We start from the raw sequence: 15944 nt of genomic DNA, 5'->3' as shown, positions 1-15944 counted from the left end.
CCCCTGTCTTCCTTGGATCTTTTGGAAACAGAATTGTATGTTTCTATGCAAAGATGAGAGAAAAAGGGCAAGTTATACAAATAGTTTTTCCCATCTACACAAAGATCATGTGGCAAGTAGATATATGCCTCCTTACCCATTAAGTCAGTTATGTTCACTCACAAAGTAATTTTGAAGGGATTGTTGTTTAGAAGACAAATCCAGAAAAGGTGTCAAAGGCAAGAAGGTGAATGAAATTTCTTTAATGAGGCCAGGAGATGTAGGTGGGATGGGTAGAAGAGGAAAGTTGGGTACAGAATGAAACGTCCAGGTTTGAAAGCAAAATATGGTCTGAGTGGGAATAGGAAGTAATCTAAAGGACTGGGCGGCAGGAAGATGATACAATTTATTGTGAAAATGATTTCACTACTTTTGAGATAATAGTATAAAAGTCAGATATTAGTATAATATCCTACATAGCTCATAAAGAGAATCTAGAGAAATTTCCCAAATTTGAAAAGTTTGTCTAAAACCTATATTTTTAAATTGAATCTTTTCTACTGTTAAACATAGCCACTATTGGCCAGCCAGCACACATTTGTGTTTCTGTGAACTCTGATTAGCTTATAGGTTTGGCCTTTTATCTTTATCACTTTTGTTGACCCAGATGGGAGGGCCTCAATTTTTGTATGTTCAGAACATGTTCTGTTTCTCAGACTACCACACCAATAATTCTTAGCTTGTTCAGTGAAAACATTTGCTTTCCTTTCATTCTCCAGTGTGTTGTTGCCACTCCACCCCAGCTGTTGAACTCATTTAGCTTTCCCACATCTTTGTAAACTGTACTTCTTGGATTTGGCGATTCGTTAGCTATAAAATTCTACCATGCTCCAGGCAAGAGCATGCAGGAAGATAAATTTGCAGCATGTATTTTTTTTAAATAAACTTTTAATTTTGGTATAATTTTATATTTATAGAAAAGTTGTACAGATATCACAGAGAGTTCCTGCATACCTCTCACCCAATTTTACCCATTGTTAACATCTTATGTTACCATAGCATACTTATCAAGACTAAGAAAGCAACATCGGATCATTACTATTAACTAAACTCCAAACTTAATTTGGATTTAACTAGTTTTTCCATTATTGTCCTCTTTCTGTTTCAATCCAGGATACCACATGGCATTTTGTTGCCACAGCTCCCCAGTCTCCTCTGGTCTGTGGCCGTTTCTCGATCTTTCCTTGTGTTTCATGACCTTGATGGTCTTGGGGAATACTGGCCAAAGATTCTATAGAATGCCCCCTGATCTTGGCTTGTCTGATGTTTTTCTCATGATTATTATGGGGTTATGGGTTTTTGGAAAGAATACCATGGAGGTGAAGTGCCCTTCTCATTACATCATATCAGAGTACATCACATCCCCATGACATCACTGGGGGTGTTAACCTTTATCACTTGGTTACAGCAGCACTTGCCAGGATTCTCCACTGCAAAGGTACTATTTTCCCCTTTGCCTACTCTATTTTTTGGAAGTGAGTCACTGAGGCTAGGCGTCCCTCAAGGGTGGGGAATTAAGCTCCATTTCCTGGAGTGGGTGGAATACGTACAGATATTATTTGGAATTCTGTAAGGAACATTTGTCCCTTCTCCACCACTTATTTACTCATTCAGTAATTTATAAGTCTATACATTTAAGATTCAGTTGCAAGGGGATAGGAGCCTCTAGTTTTTGGGAAATTACCTTTATAAAAGTGCTGTTGATGCCAACTTACATTATTTATTTATATTAGTATGGACTCATGGATATTTATTTTATTATTTATTCTCTGAGTTATAATCCAATACTCCGTTATTAGTTTTATTGCTCCAATTGTCCCAGTTTTGCCAATTGGGAGCTGCTTCAGGAAGCTCCTGTTGAACGATCTCTTTTATCAGACTGTTTTCCTTTGTCCTGTATGGACTGTCTACTTCTCTTTAAAGGTGATGGGGAAAAACAATCTGTCCTGTGAAGTATAGATAAGGATTTAGTTAATAGAGGGTCTCTACTGAGGGCAAATAAAACCTTTTAATATGAAGGACACCTGTAGAAGTGTTATTTGCTTTTCAGCTGAGAATAATAAAAATGAACTTTATGAAGTACCTGTCACTTAAGCTAGCTGGTGTTTGAGGTTGTATTAACATATTTAAAATAAATGAAATGACTTTTTTTGACCCAGCTTAATGACACAACTGAAGTACTCAATTCCTCAGAGAAGATCTGGGCTCCTTCCTGTGCTGTGCACACGTTTTTCTTCTAAATCTTCTGCAGTGCGATGCGCCTCTGTGGCCGACTCGAGGGAATGAGCACTTTAGACCTGCAGAGTTTAGGTTTCCTACTGCTCTTCCACCTGGGCGAGCATTGCCGCCTCAGACCGCCTGGCTCCACTCCAGCTGCCTCCAAGGGCAGGTTCCATAAGAGGGAGGTTTTCTGTTTTTTTGGCTCAACCTACTTTAGGTTGAAAAGCAAGATAGTCTGTTGTATGGAAATGGAAGGGTCAAGAGTAGAGGCCTCCTGTGAATGCATCTCAGACCTTAGATTGATGGCTGGTTGTGTGGCCCTGAAAAAGACACTCCATGCCTTTGGGTCTCAGTTTTCCTATCTCTATAATTGGGACCTAACTATTTCTGAGCATCTTTCATGTTTAACATCCTGAGATTTTTATGCTACAATTTTATGGTGACTGGAAGAAGGCTATGTGCATATATTTATGATTCAGTTCCAAGAGAGAAGTAGCCTCTAGTTTTGGGGACATTATATTTATAAATGTTGATGCCCAATAAAAATGCCAAGGATTTCTGACATTTATATAGCAGTATTACTTTTCAAATTTACTTTCACAATAATTTTCTGATTTTAACATTAATTCTCTGTTTTTAACTTTGGACACATAGAATCTTTCTATCAAACATACACGTTTATCTCTATACTTTGACTCTCATGTTGATCTTTAGCCATGTCTCTTTTCTTGGCTGGTTTTCTCCCAGTTTGTCCCTTGTCATAGATGTGGTGTGTGATGTCTCACATTTATGCAAGTCTTGGGATTGCCTTTGTCCCAGACTATCATTTCAAGGGTGTTTGTATAGGGAATATCCTTGAAACATAGAGACTGGGAAAGGGAAGCCTGCTTACTGTCTAATATGATAAAGATAATGCCTCTGTTTAGAGTAGGGGACAGGATGCTTACTGCCCCTTATAAAAGATTTGGGTTCCCTAGCTCAGTATGCAATCTGTAATGCACTTACTGCGTGTACAAGAGTCATTTGGCCCTCTTTGCAACACTCTATGGGAATTAGGGCTTGGGAAGTTGGTGCAAGAAAATGCTAATACTCTGGATACTGCTATTGCTGTATAAAGTCGTTACTCCCTGACCCAGGAGTTTCCTACCTTCTGATGGCTTCCATGAAACTGTGATGTGCTAATTTGTTAGCTTACAAGTATGGTAAAATCTCAGATTTTCACAGCTAGCTCTTTGCAGTGTACTACTCATTGTGAACTTCTAGTGGGTTGTATAGAACCCCTAGTCTTGGGGGGTGGTCTTCTCTTGATTCATACTTGTCTTGAGCTTGATGTGGTACCACAGAAAGAGCTGAGAATTCGGATTCTCAAAGAACTGGATTCAAGCATGCATTTGGTCACTTTCTAGCTCTGTAATGTTGGCAAGTCAGTTAATATCTTTGCACTTCTTTTCCCTCTCTTTTTAGTGGAGATGGCCTGCTTTACAAGGTTATTGTGAAGATAGAATAAGATAATATATACCTGTGCTATCCAATATGGCAGCCATACATGGCTATTAAAATTAAAATTAAGTTAAATTAAAAATCAGTTTCTCAATTGTACTGTTGCTACTTTTCAAACGCTTAATAGGCACATGTGATTCGTGGCTACTATATTGGGTAGAACAGATATATAACATTTCTATTAATGCCCAAAATTCTACTGGACACTGCTGACAAAGCTCTTTATGCTATGGAATGTCATAGAAATATAATATTATTTTTCTTGTTCTTTTGCTATTATTTGAAGGTTGAATGAGACAAGTTCACCTGCATTATTGCTAACTTGTAGCAAGTTTTAAGACTCACGTGTACCACAAAGACCCCTGGCTTTTTATATACAGTAAAATCTTAGGAGGAGTTTGGCAATAGAGACGAGACTGGGAATGACAACTAAGCTTCATCTCACGGGCCAGCAGCTGCATGGACCGCTGTTTTGAACTTTCTAAGGTTGCATCTGGGCTCGCATGAAAGTGCTGTGAATGGCAGTGATATTTGCTATGGGTGTGGGAGGGGCTAGAGAGCATGCATCCTATATATTTGCTTTTTTTGGTGCTATATCTGTTTGTTTACTTTGTATTTGACTGTCTTGCCTCAAAAAGTAAATGTGTTTTGACTTTCCCATAGTTATATTGTCTGACTCCCAAATTGACAATATTTACTTTGTCAACCTTTGCCTCCTTTTCTTTTTCCCTTCCTCAGTATTTTGGTTATTAAGGGCCCAAGGGGAGTTTGTTATGTTCCTTTTTACTCCTGATGAACCCTCTTAGATGCTAAGCTATTATCAGCCACGGTCCCTTCTAGAATATAGTTAATTAGATTTCAATATTTTCCAGCAAAGTGTTCAAAGACTTTACAGGGATTAGCAGCACTAATCAGAATTTTAAAGGGCACTGATATCTCTGTAAATATTATAGGATTATATTTATTTTTTCTTTTAAACTTCTGCAAGTGAGGTACTTCAGATATAATAGGAAAGGCAAATAATTTCACCTCATATAAACTCCACTTCATGGGTCCTGGCTGCTGGAGTGCTGGGCTGAGGATTCAGAGGTGGTATCTAGACTCAGCAGAAGAGAGTTATGACTGATTAGTGATCAATCACCAGTAATTAGCCTAGATTGGTATCTGCGAAGCTAAGATTTTTTATTTCCCTAGAATTAAAAGAAAAGTCATTGTCCTTCCAAATGGCAGCAAAGGTCTTGAGGATTGCCATCTTGATTCAAGCTAATTTCAATGTCAGTTCTACCTAGAGAAAAAGAAGTTCTTCTAATCACCATGTTATGAATTCAAGCCTTTATGAGAGAACTGATAGAATTGTGGCCCTTCATGCTGCTTTTTATTGTTCATAAGAAGCACAGCAAGGTAGTGATATAAATTTTCCCCCTTCTACCACAGCACAAATAGTAAATAACATCCCTCTAGATATTGGAAATAATGAAAATTACCAGAGTTTGTTCTATAAAATGGGAAGAATCCCACCATGAATTTTTAACTAAGACTGTTTCTAATTCTTCAGATGTTAAGGACTAACAGAATAGATCACAACAGTTTTCTAGGGTGAGGATTATTTGGGGAAACATATCTCATACTTATCACACAAAGTAAGAGGGGATGACAGAAGGAGAAATGTGCAGAGAAGAAAAGATTCTGGTAAATTTAATTTGTGATGAAAATCAGAAGCATTCCAATCCTAGACAGATAAGAATATTCACCTTCCTTTCATTTCAAACTGACAACACGGTTTTCAACAACATGGTTCTCAAAGTCAAGATATGATTAAAAAGTTTCCCTCTCGGGGCCGGCCCTGTGGCTGAGTGGTTAAGTTTGCGCGCTCCGCTGCGGCGGCCCAGGGTTTCGTTGGTTTGGATCCCGGGCGCGGACATGGCCCTGCTCATCAGGCCATGTTGAGGTGGCGTCCCACATGCCACAACTAGAAGGACCCACAACTAAAATATACAACTATGTACTGGGGGAATTTGGGGAGAAAAAGCAGAAAGAAAAAAAAAATAGAGTGGCAACAGTTGTTAGCTCAGGTGCTAATCTTTAAAAAAAAAAAGTTTCCCCTTGTTGTAACATATATTGTAGAGTTTATAAGAAGCAAGTGGATGCACACATGCAATTTTATTTAATTCTCCAGATGTGGGGAGACACTTATAATTGGACAGATACTATCAGAGTTAAAGGTTGACTATGGTCCTTGTCCTTGAGATGCTCACAGTTCACCAGGGAAGGCAGACCTGATTCCTCTACATCATAGCCTGAGTGAAACTAGGCTGATAAGAGGACCCCAAGTCCCCCCATGTTAATTGATCATTCCTAGCCATAATGGTACCCTCAACACTGGCTACTGACTAGCACTATTCAAGTTCCTTTGACCTGGAACACTTTCCCTCATTTCCTCTCCTCATTTGAACCCGACTCTTTTTCCAAGTCACACAAATCCCATCCCATTTGTGAAGTCTTTTCTGACATTCCTTAAGTCATTTGTTTAAATATCCAAGATCCTTAACAAGACAGGAAACAATAAGTGTTGGAGAGGATGTGGAGAGAAGGGAACCCTCATTCACTGCTGGTGGGAGTGCAAACTGGTGCCACCACTGTGGAAAACACTATGGAAATTCCTCAGAAAATTAAGGATAGATCTACCATATGGTGCAGCTATCCCATTGCTGGGTATTTATCCAAAGAGCTTGAAAACACAAAGGCATAAAGATACTTGCACCCCTATGTTCATTGCAGCATTATTCACAATAGTCAAGACTTGCAAGCAACCTAGGTGCCTATCAAGGGACGAACGGATAAAGATGTGGTATATACACACAATGGAATACCTCTCAGCCATAAGAAATGATGAAATATGGCCATTTGCGACAACATGGATGGAACTTGAGGATATTATGCTAAGTGAAATAAGTCAGAGGGAGAAAGTCAAATACCATATGATCTCACTCATAAGTAAAAGATAAAAACGACAAACACACAGAGACAGAGATTGGATTGGGTGGTTACCAGAGGGGAAGTGAGGAGGCAGGAGGGTGAAAGGGGTGATTAGGCACATGTGTGAGGTGGTGGATTGTAATTAGTCTTTGGGTGGTGAACATGATGTAATCTACACAGAAATCAAAATATATAATGATGTACACCCGAAGTTTATGTAATGTTATAAACCAACGTTACCACAATTAAAAAAAAAATATCCAAGACCAAGTTGAGACTTTATAGGGCTCGGGCATTGTAAACATACTTTGATGTTCCTTCTACATGTAATTAAAGAATGATAAATAGTTTAAATATAAGAAAGTCCCACAAAGTACTTACTTTTCTTTTGATGACCATTTTAATGCCTTTTAAGGACATCTCAAGGATCAAATTGTCTCAAAAGCTTTCTTTTAGAGAAAAAAGAGACAGAAAAGTCTTTATTTTTCATGCTCCTGCATTGGAATCCTAAAAGGTCCTTGATTTCCTTTGGGGTAATCTAGCATCGTTCAGGCCTGCCTCCCATACTGGACTGACAGCACTATCCCTGTTTCCTTAGTTCACAGCCCAGTAAGTGGCACATAGTAGATGTTCAATAAACATCTGAGTTAATAAAACATCTTTGTTCAATAAACAAAATGACTGAGTGAGTAAATTGTAGTTAATTACCATCACTTCACGTATGCTGTCTTTGACTATTAATGCAGCATTCAGAACAAAATAGGTGTTAATAAATGGTTGTCTGATGATGTTTGTGGCAGTGATGATTAGCTGTGCACCAAACTCATGCTTCTCATTCCTTAGTCTAGGTTTATCACTGGGAAGTTGCAATCCAATCAAGGACTATATTTTCCATGCCCCTTTTCCTTGCACCTGGGTTTGATTCTGTGGTTATTTCTTAATCAATGAAATGTGAGCAAAAGTGATGTTTTTTACTTCTGGGCTTTGGCTTTAAAAGAAGCAAGAGTATTTCTCCATGCTTTCTTCTTTCATTGGCTGAATGCAGAAGATTATGAGGCCTTGAATGGCAGGACCAAAACACAAAGGAGTCTGTCTGAAATCACTGTGTAGAGGAGAGCTATCTCTTAATTCAGAATTCTCGCGTTGGACCATTATTTGAGCAAGACATAAACTTCTGCTGGGTCAAGCAGAATTATAGGACCTACTACACTGGAAGACAATTTTGTATTTTACACACGTTTTCTGAAACCACTTCTGCTTTTGTTTCTTAAGTCTGAAGAGGTGTCCTTTTGAGGCCTAAATACATATGCCCAGTCACAGAATGTATTAGAGAAGTGAGGCTGTACCTTAAAAATCAAAGCCATCAAAACAAAGGCCACGGCAACTAAGATCCAGTTACCTCCAGGAAATGGATCATATTGGAATTTCTTACAGCAACAGGAAGGATGAACCATGTTAAAAAGCCCAATTTGGAAAATTTTTTATAGTATTTCCAAAAATAAATGTGAGTATAGGCCAATATGAACTTGAATTTAATCAGGGGGGATTGATCAGGAAAAGTATTAGTTAAGTAAAAGTCAAATAACTCTAGAAGTATACACATAGTTAAATAACTATACTATTATTATAATTCGAGAGATGATCTTTGATTTTTTTTGAATTTTATATATTGGTTATTTTTGAAAACTAATTGCTTAGTGAGATGGATAGGTTTTTTCAATCAGAAATAGAGAAAGAATTTGATTTGAAACATTTTCATACTATTGGAATGCATTCTTTGATGATTATTAAGCTTTACTATACTCTGCTTAAATTTTCTTTGACTATGAAATTATTCAGAACTAGATGAATCTAACAATGGACACACTGTAAAACTGACCAAACTTCTTGGAAAACAAAATTAAGATGAGTGAGCTGAAAGGATGCTCTGGTTCTAGGAGTGTTAGTTGGAAAAACTTTTGTTGATTTTTAAAAACAAATATTGTATACTTAAATGGGGCCCCTGAACAATAACCACCAAATCAAATAATCAAACAAACAAACAAGAAACATTTCAAGGAGTACCCAGGAAAATTCGTCCACCGAAGTAGAAGACACATGAGATAGATGTCATTGTTCTCAAGTAATTACTGGCTTATTTAAACTCAAATTATTTTTCTCATGATTTTATAAGGTCTTGAAGTTAGTTAACATTTTTAATTTTTTGCTTGAACCGGAAGCATCACAGCAGAAACAAAAGGTATCCTGCTCCCAAAGACACACTAACTGTGTCTCAGAATCGGCAGGGCCATGGGATCGTCTTAATTCCCATCCCACCCCACACCTCAAATTCTACTGTAATAAGCTACAGAAGCTCTTACCATAATCGCAGTTGGAGAGTTTATTGGTGGCAGAATAGTTTAAGACATCAGAGGCTACATGAGAGGGTAGATACTAAACTCTGAATTCCCATAGTGGAATTCTTAAAAAGGACTATAGAAATACAGTGAATCATTCAAGCTGATCATTTAAAAACCCACAAAGTGAATTAGAGCGAAGCCCTCTTCTAATTGCATTAGACTGATGAGACTCTTTCTTAGTGGTAACGTGCAGTCAAATTTATTCATACTCTTCAGTTTGAGCCTGTTAATAAACAGTAAGGTAAATACTACTGAACTAGCACATTTTGATTATGCATATATATTTAGCAGAAGGTAAACTAACAAGCACTTCCATATTGGTACCTGTTGAATGAAGATGGATGAAAAAAAACAAAGAGAATAATGCAGCATCTATTCCTGAGTCTGACATTCACCAAAGCAAAATATTAGTGCTTTTGGCACAATTGGTAACTGTATAAACAGAAGATGCTTTACTCTGTTATTCACTATGGTGAGTACTTATTGAATAATGGAAATACACCAAAGTCAAAAGAGTCAAACTTTAAGTATGCTGATGTGAGATGAAGTACAATTACAATCTTTTTCTTTTTCCTTTTCTCTTCTTCGTTGCTCACGTCATCTCTTGACTCAGAAAGAAATGGTTTGAATAATACATTTTCAGCATACATGGCAAGAAATTATGGGAAAAAGAGACTCTGGTTAAGGGATGAAAGCATTTCTAGAAGGGTGTTCTAGAGTTTTGCCTTCAGCTTCCACTAGACGTCTCTGAGGGGGCAGTTCCCAGTGTGTGGAGTGACCACGACGCTGTCAGGGCACCACAGCTTGAGCTCTGTCTTTGCTACCCGCCAGCTGTTTCCCTTTGAGGAAGATGCTCAGCCTACCTGGTCCTCAGTTTTCCTCCTTTGGCTGTTGGAGTTGTTGGGGGTAGGATGGATTGGAACACTCATTTTCTTTCCTGCAGTTTCTTACGGAGGCAAGGGGAGTATCTGCTTGACTTCTCAGAAGAGAGCAGCAACATCTTCAGTAAAAACTTTCCATCCACTGAAAAAACATGAGCGACTGGTGAGATGGGGGAAAGCCTGATATTCATGCCCACCCATTCCTCTCAGTTCATAGTCCTGCCCTGGTAAGGCCGGAGCTCACACAATTCAGGCTCCGTTGGTAAACAGACCATTGGAACGCGAGCCTATTCCAGCCTCACTTCAATTCTCTCTGTTCCAGCTCCATAGCGTGACACTGGCTGGAAAAGTCAGGGTGGTCATTCTCTGATTATCTCCAATTCAGGAGAGAGGGACAAAAGTGCAATTTTGGCATCAGGTGGAAACTGAATTTGCCAACTAACTTTAATGAAGCAGATGACTTGATTCTTATTTGAAAACTTGTGTTTGTTGTGAGAATTAAATGAGTTAATAGATGTAAAATCACGTAGACAGTACTTGGCACAAAAATAAATGCTGTTTAGGTACTAGCTATGATGATTATGATTATGATTATTGTTATTATTATTTTCAATGGGTTAGATTGCAAAAGGCTGTGGCTAGTTCGCCCAATCTTCCAACATGATTCAGTACTATTACCTGATTCACAAGGTTGTCCTGAGCATTAATTTAGATAATATATATTAATGCGCTTTGTAAACTTTAAAGGATATTATATAACAGTGATGATGACATAATATTTAGGATCTTCATGTGACTCCATGGGGTGCTATGCTTTGCCAAGTTCTCTCGTCTCTCCTGGGTTTTCCGGAACATTTCAATCTCTTGGTCAAATAACACAGTTAAGCATAACAGCGGAATTAGTAAGTACTTTGTGGGTTTTCCAGCATGAATAATTCATGGTAAAGATATTTCATAAACAGGCCATCTCTTAAGTCCCTATTGAAAGAAAGCTGTTGTGGTTCTGGGCTTCTGCCTGTTGTGCTATTTTAAAAGATTTCAGAACATTTATGTAAGAATCCAAGATTGTGACTAGAATTTGGACAGATGTCAAGAAAGTGTTTTAATGTTAAGCCAAACCTGGATTTAACTCCTTTGTGTTATATACCTGCTAGTTTTCTTTCTAAGACAAAGTATGGTCATCAAATGGCCAGGGCCATTTCTTGTTCTTAGTATTGTCTTATGTTTCTCACTAACTTTATCCTAATTTACTAAATAATCTCAAAGACCAGATAAATATCATCAGAAATTTATTGAGCACCAATTTTGTGCCAGTGAGTGTTCCACTTCTTGGGGATACGGTGTAAATAAAACAGATCAAAAACTGCCCTCCACAAGTTTATATTCTGTTCCTAGCGTAATTCATTTAAAATGAAGTTTTAATTGTGGCTCCCTTAGAGACAGACTTAAAAGAGCATTTTATATAATTCCTTGAAACTATAAATTATGGGAATAGCTCTTTATTTCTTATGTGGAAACACTCCCCAAAACTTTAGGATGTTTATTATGTTATTAATTTATTTGATCAGATTAACCTAACAGACTTATTTGCATGTTTATTTTATAATCTCCTATTAGGACAAAAGTAAATAATTGTTTTCAGCATAGATAATACCACCGATGTGTTTGAGTTGATTTTTTTTTTTTTTTAGGAAGACTAGCCTTGAGCTAACTACTGCCAATCCTCCTCTTTTTGTTGAGGAAGACTGACCCTGAGCTAACATCCGTGCCCATCTTCCTCTACTTTATATGTGGGATGCCTACCACAGCATGGCATGCCAAGCGGTGCCATGTCCGCAGCCAGGATCCGAACCGGCGAACCCTGGGCCACCGAGAAGGGGAATGTGTGGACCTAACCGCTGTGCCACCGGGCCAGGCCTAAGTTGATATTTTTAAGTTACATTTTCCTCAACGTCTTTCAGTCACTAACACCTCCTTATCCTAGAACTTGAGGTATATATTTTCTTTGAAAGAATATCTTTAAAGTTTGACTAGAAGAATCTAGCAATAGTGACATGTATGTTCCTAATTTAGCAGCTCTTAAATCAATATTTTGTAGAAATTAATTATGTCTTAGGAAAGGACTTTCTTTCTGGGTTTTGCTAAATTCAATTGAAACAATAGAGCTACATGTTAAGTTAGATCTGAAAAATGGTCCTGTGTTTTATAAATTGTGAATGGCTCAAGTTCAGGAAAGATGAAACGGAAGGTATTCTTACTAACAGTTTGAAATAATCAAACTCTGCTTATTTATAGAAAACAAAAGAGAGATTTGCATAATTTCTTTTACTTATTAAAGATGTTTCCGAAATTGCAATGCATTCTGCCATCCTTAACTAAGCTTCTCTTTTGCATGGCCTCTCTGTCTCTGTCTCTGTGTCTCTCTTTCTGTCTGCATTCTCTAATCAGGTAACACAGACTTATGCTGGAAGGTTTAGGGTGTGAAAATTGCAAGGTAAGTAGAATATAATTAAATCATGTGGCTTGATAATGAATCAGTAATATGCTATATTCCACATAGATTTGATTGGCTTTCATTCAAATTACCCAGTTTCATTCTATTAGTTTTAGAACTTTCATATTTTATAATCTTTCTTTGTTCCATTTGGTTTCCCAGGACAGTGAGCTCAAGATCTTTTAAATTCTGCATAGTCAGATTCCAGACTAGTCTTTAGAACCTTAGAACCTTTCTCCCTTTGTCTGGGAGAAAAACAGGTAATTAAACTGAAGACACTAAGTAGGTCGCCCGGTTGGACAGGATGTAGTGCACACTGTGCTGCTCATCCCACTCTCCTCTCCAGGCTGACCCATCCCAGGGCCCTCCCTCCCTCAGTCCTTCTTTACAGGTGTATCTCCTAAGAGGACAACCCAACCAACCTTCTGCACACAATTCTCCCTCTCAGTGTGTTTCTAGGAAAGACAATCTAAGACAGAAGGGGAGTGGTCTAGGGCATTGTCTCCAATCTTTCTTTGTTTCCCAAAGACCAGCAAAAGTGTAAAATTTTCGGGGCCTTCTCCGTGGCTGAGTGGTTAAGTTCGCGCACTCTGCTGCAGTGGCCCAGGGTTCGGATCCTGGGCGCGGACATGGCACTGCTCGTCAGGCCACGTTGAGGCGGCGTCCCACATCCCACAACTAGTAGGACCTGCAACTAAGATATACAACTGTGTACAGTGGGGCTTTGGGGAAATAAAGCAGGGGAAAAAAAAAAAAAGATTGGCAACAGTTGTTAGCCCAGGTGCCAATCTTTAAAAAAAAAAAAAGTGTAAAACCTTCTAAAGCATATTTAGAAGGTAGATGTTTTCTAAAGAGAATTGAAGTAGGGAGTAGGTTTTTGGACAATTGGGTAATTATGGTGGAAGGAGAGAGGAGATAGATACTTATGGGGAAAATGTGGTCTATAATTAAGAAGAGAGAAATGAGATAGGGCTTTTAATGCCTAAAGACACCCCACCTTCATGAGTGAATTGCCCTGTTATAGAGCTTGAGAACACTGACTTTTGAGGCCAAGCCCACCTGGTTCTCATTCCTGAGGGAGTGGTGGATATTGCTAAAGGGACATGTGGAGGGGCTCAGGGTGCAGAGGCATCACTCAAGGGAGAAATCAAAGTCAAGTGAAATGCTTAATTTTCTATGAAAAACAAATGAAGTATTTGAGATGTAGTGGTCTTGCCTGGCTAGTGTTGCTGGAGACAGTGGGTGACAAGAATGAAGGCACTGGCTTTAGAATCTTAGGTCCAAATCCTAGCTCTGTCCCTTACTAACTATTGTCTGGTTAAGTTACTTGACTTCTCTGAGACCAATGAATTGGAGATAATATCAAAAGACAGTTGTGAGAATTAAATAATATATGTAATACACTTAATACAGTGTGTAGTAAGTATCGAGTACATAAATAGTTATTGATTTATATCATGTAGGAACGTTGTTCAAATACCATGTGACAGCTTACACAGAATACTTCAGCCTCAGCAGTGGTTGAATAGCTCTTCCCTCTGTTCTAGGACGTTGAAGAAGATATTAAGGAGAGTTTCTTCAATGGAGCTGAATTACAAAGTAAAGCTCTACTCTAGGGCATAAATTATCCTCTTCATTCCTTATAGCTTTGTGGAGTCATTATTTAGGTATGCAAATATTTACCTGTGAATGGTAAACATAATTTATGCAATTCGGGGAAATGCCAAGGTTCATGGGAGGCTGTAACTGTTATTCTCTCAAAAAGTTACTGAAGACTTGCTGTATTTTAGTGTCATCTGCTGGTCTCTTTCTCTAAAATTTAATTTAAAATAGAATATTTGGCATTCTCTATATCCATTAAAAAAAGCCCTTTGTAAATTAAAACAACCAATAAGCAGCAAAACTGATGGTTCCTATTAGGCATGATAATTAGGGACATGCATGAGAAGTACAGAATTTTAAAGGCGGAAGTGACATCAGAGCCTCTGTTGCTTCAACCCCTTTTATGAAAATAAAAGAGGCTGGAGGCGTGAAGGGACTTGCCAGAGTCCTACAGCTTGTTAGTCAAAAGACAGATCAGAACCAGCGCCTCCAGACCAGAAGTCCAGAACTTTCTCCATTGCACCACACAATCTAAACCATCAATTCCCGAAAAGACACAGACGCGATGAGCTAGTGGCCTTTCAGACAGCCTGTACACAAGGACTCTCCACAGATCAGTTCAAATTACACACACACCAACCCACGCTCCCTGGCACCATTTATATTCACGACAACTAAAAAGAGAAATGCGAATTCAATGTGAATTAGTATAGTTTGGAGATGGAATGAAAGCAGATTGTCTCAAGCTTATACAAACACTTCGGTCTCCGACAGTAATAAAGTACTGCCAGGATTATAGAACTAGAAGGTTATTTTTGCCTGAGGGAAAAAGGATTGGATTTACTGTCAGAAAATTAATGATTATGAAACATGTATTTGTTTATATTCAAAAAGTTGTCAACATGAAGTATGATGACTAAAAACATTAACAAAATGGAAAAGATTCTAAAATACACATCTTTGCCCAGAATGTGTACCACAGCTGTTGTGGAACCAAACATCTCTGTTTCTTAATGAGAGTCCCTCCTGTGCTGTTACCAGGGCAGCGTCTGCTTCCCTGTCAGGTCCTTCTCCATCGTTGACCCTATTCAGGCCCCAGGGACTGACCTCTTCAGACAGGATAATCCAGCTCCCCTTCCCTCAGCTTTTGGGTGAATTTGGTCCATGAGAGGTTCTGGCAGGAGGTCAGAGGATGGGGAGAGAGTGAGGCTGGGGCATTTATGTTCCTGGCTCCTTTCCTCTTGGGCTGTCATTTGGCAGTTCCTGCATCCCTCTACCTAAGGTCATAGCTCTTCTCAGGAGCCCTTGTCCTCTAGCTCCCACCCTCACTGGGCTAGCTTCTGAGAAAACTCCCTCTTCTTGCTCTGCAGGCTTAGGAGTGCTAGTGGCTTTTACTGTTGGCAAACCTAATTTGATTAGGTAGGAGGATTCTGACTGTAAATACAAAAGCCCAATTCAAGGAAGAATTGTACAGTAAACAAGTTTATTATCTCGCATAACAGAGAGTCTGCAAGTGAAGTTTTGGTCAGGTTGGTGACTCGGTAATTCAATGATGCCATCGAGGATCCAAATTCTCATACTTTGCTCTGCCATCCTCAGTGTGACAGCATTGAATTCGGACTGGCTTGTCTTACGGTTTCACCATCGCCGTGGCTTCCTTTAATCCTGTCCACTCTTTTGTAAATATGCCTTTCATTAAAATCTCTTAAATTACCCTTTTTCATGGGCCATAAGTTTCCTGCCAGGATTTTGATTGACACAGCATGCCCCTAATTTGTACATGCACTGCAAAGTATTGTCATTAAATATCTTAAAGCCTCTAGTGGCTTCTTA

General features: G+C 38.7%; 1 protein-coding gene across 4 annotated transcripts in view; it reads right to left on the bottom strand.

The window, feature by feature from the left end:
• HTR1E (5-hydroxytryptamine receptor 1E) overlaps positions 1-15944 on the bottom strand; it is a 73846-nt gene that overhangs the window by 15552 nt on the left and 42350 nt on the right. For all 4 annotated transcript variants that reach the window (XR_011543914.1, XR_011543913.1, XR_011543915.1 and 1 more), the window contains one exon: positions 9998-10157. The gene's annotated coding sequence lies outside the window, so the exon portion shown is untranslated. Of the gene's footprint in view, positions 1-9997; positions 10158-15944 lie in introns of those variants that run through there.

This window comes from Equus przewalskii, chromosome 9 (genome assembly GCF_037783145.1).
Source record: "Equus przewalskii isolate Varuska chromosome 9, EquPr2, whole genome shotgun sequence".
Taxonomy (NCBI): Eukaryota; Metazoa; Chordata; class Mammalia; order Perissodactyla; family Equidae; genus Equus; species Equus przewalskii.
The sequence above is the reverse complement of the archived record's forward strand: the minus strand, read 5'-3'. Positions and strand labels throughout refer to the sequence as shown.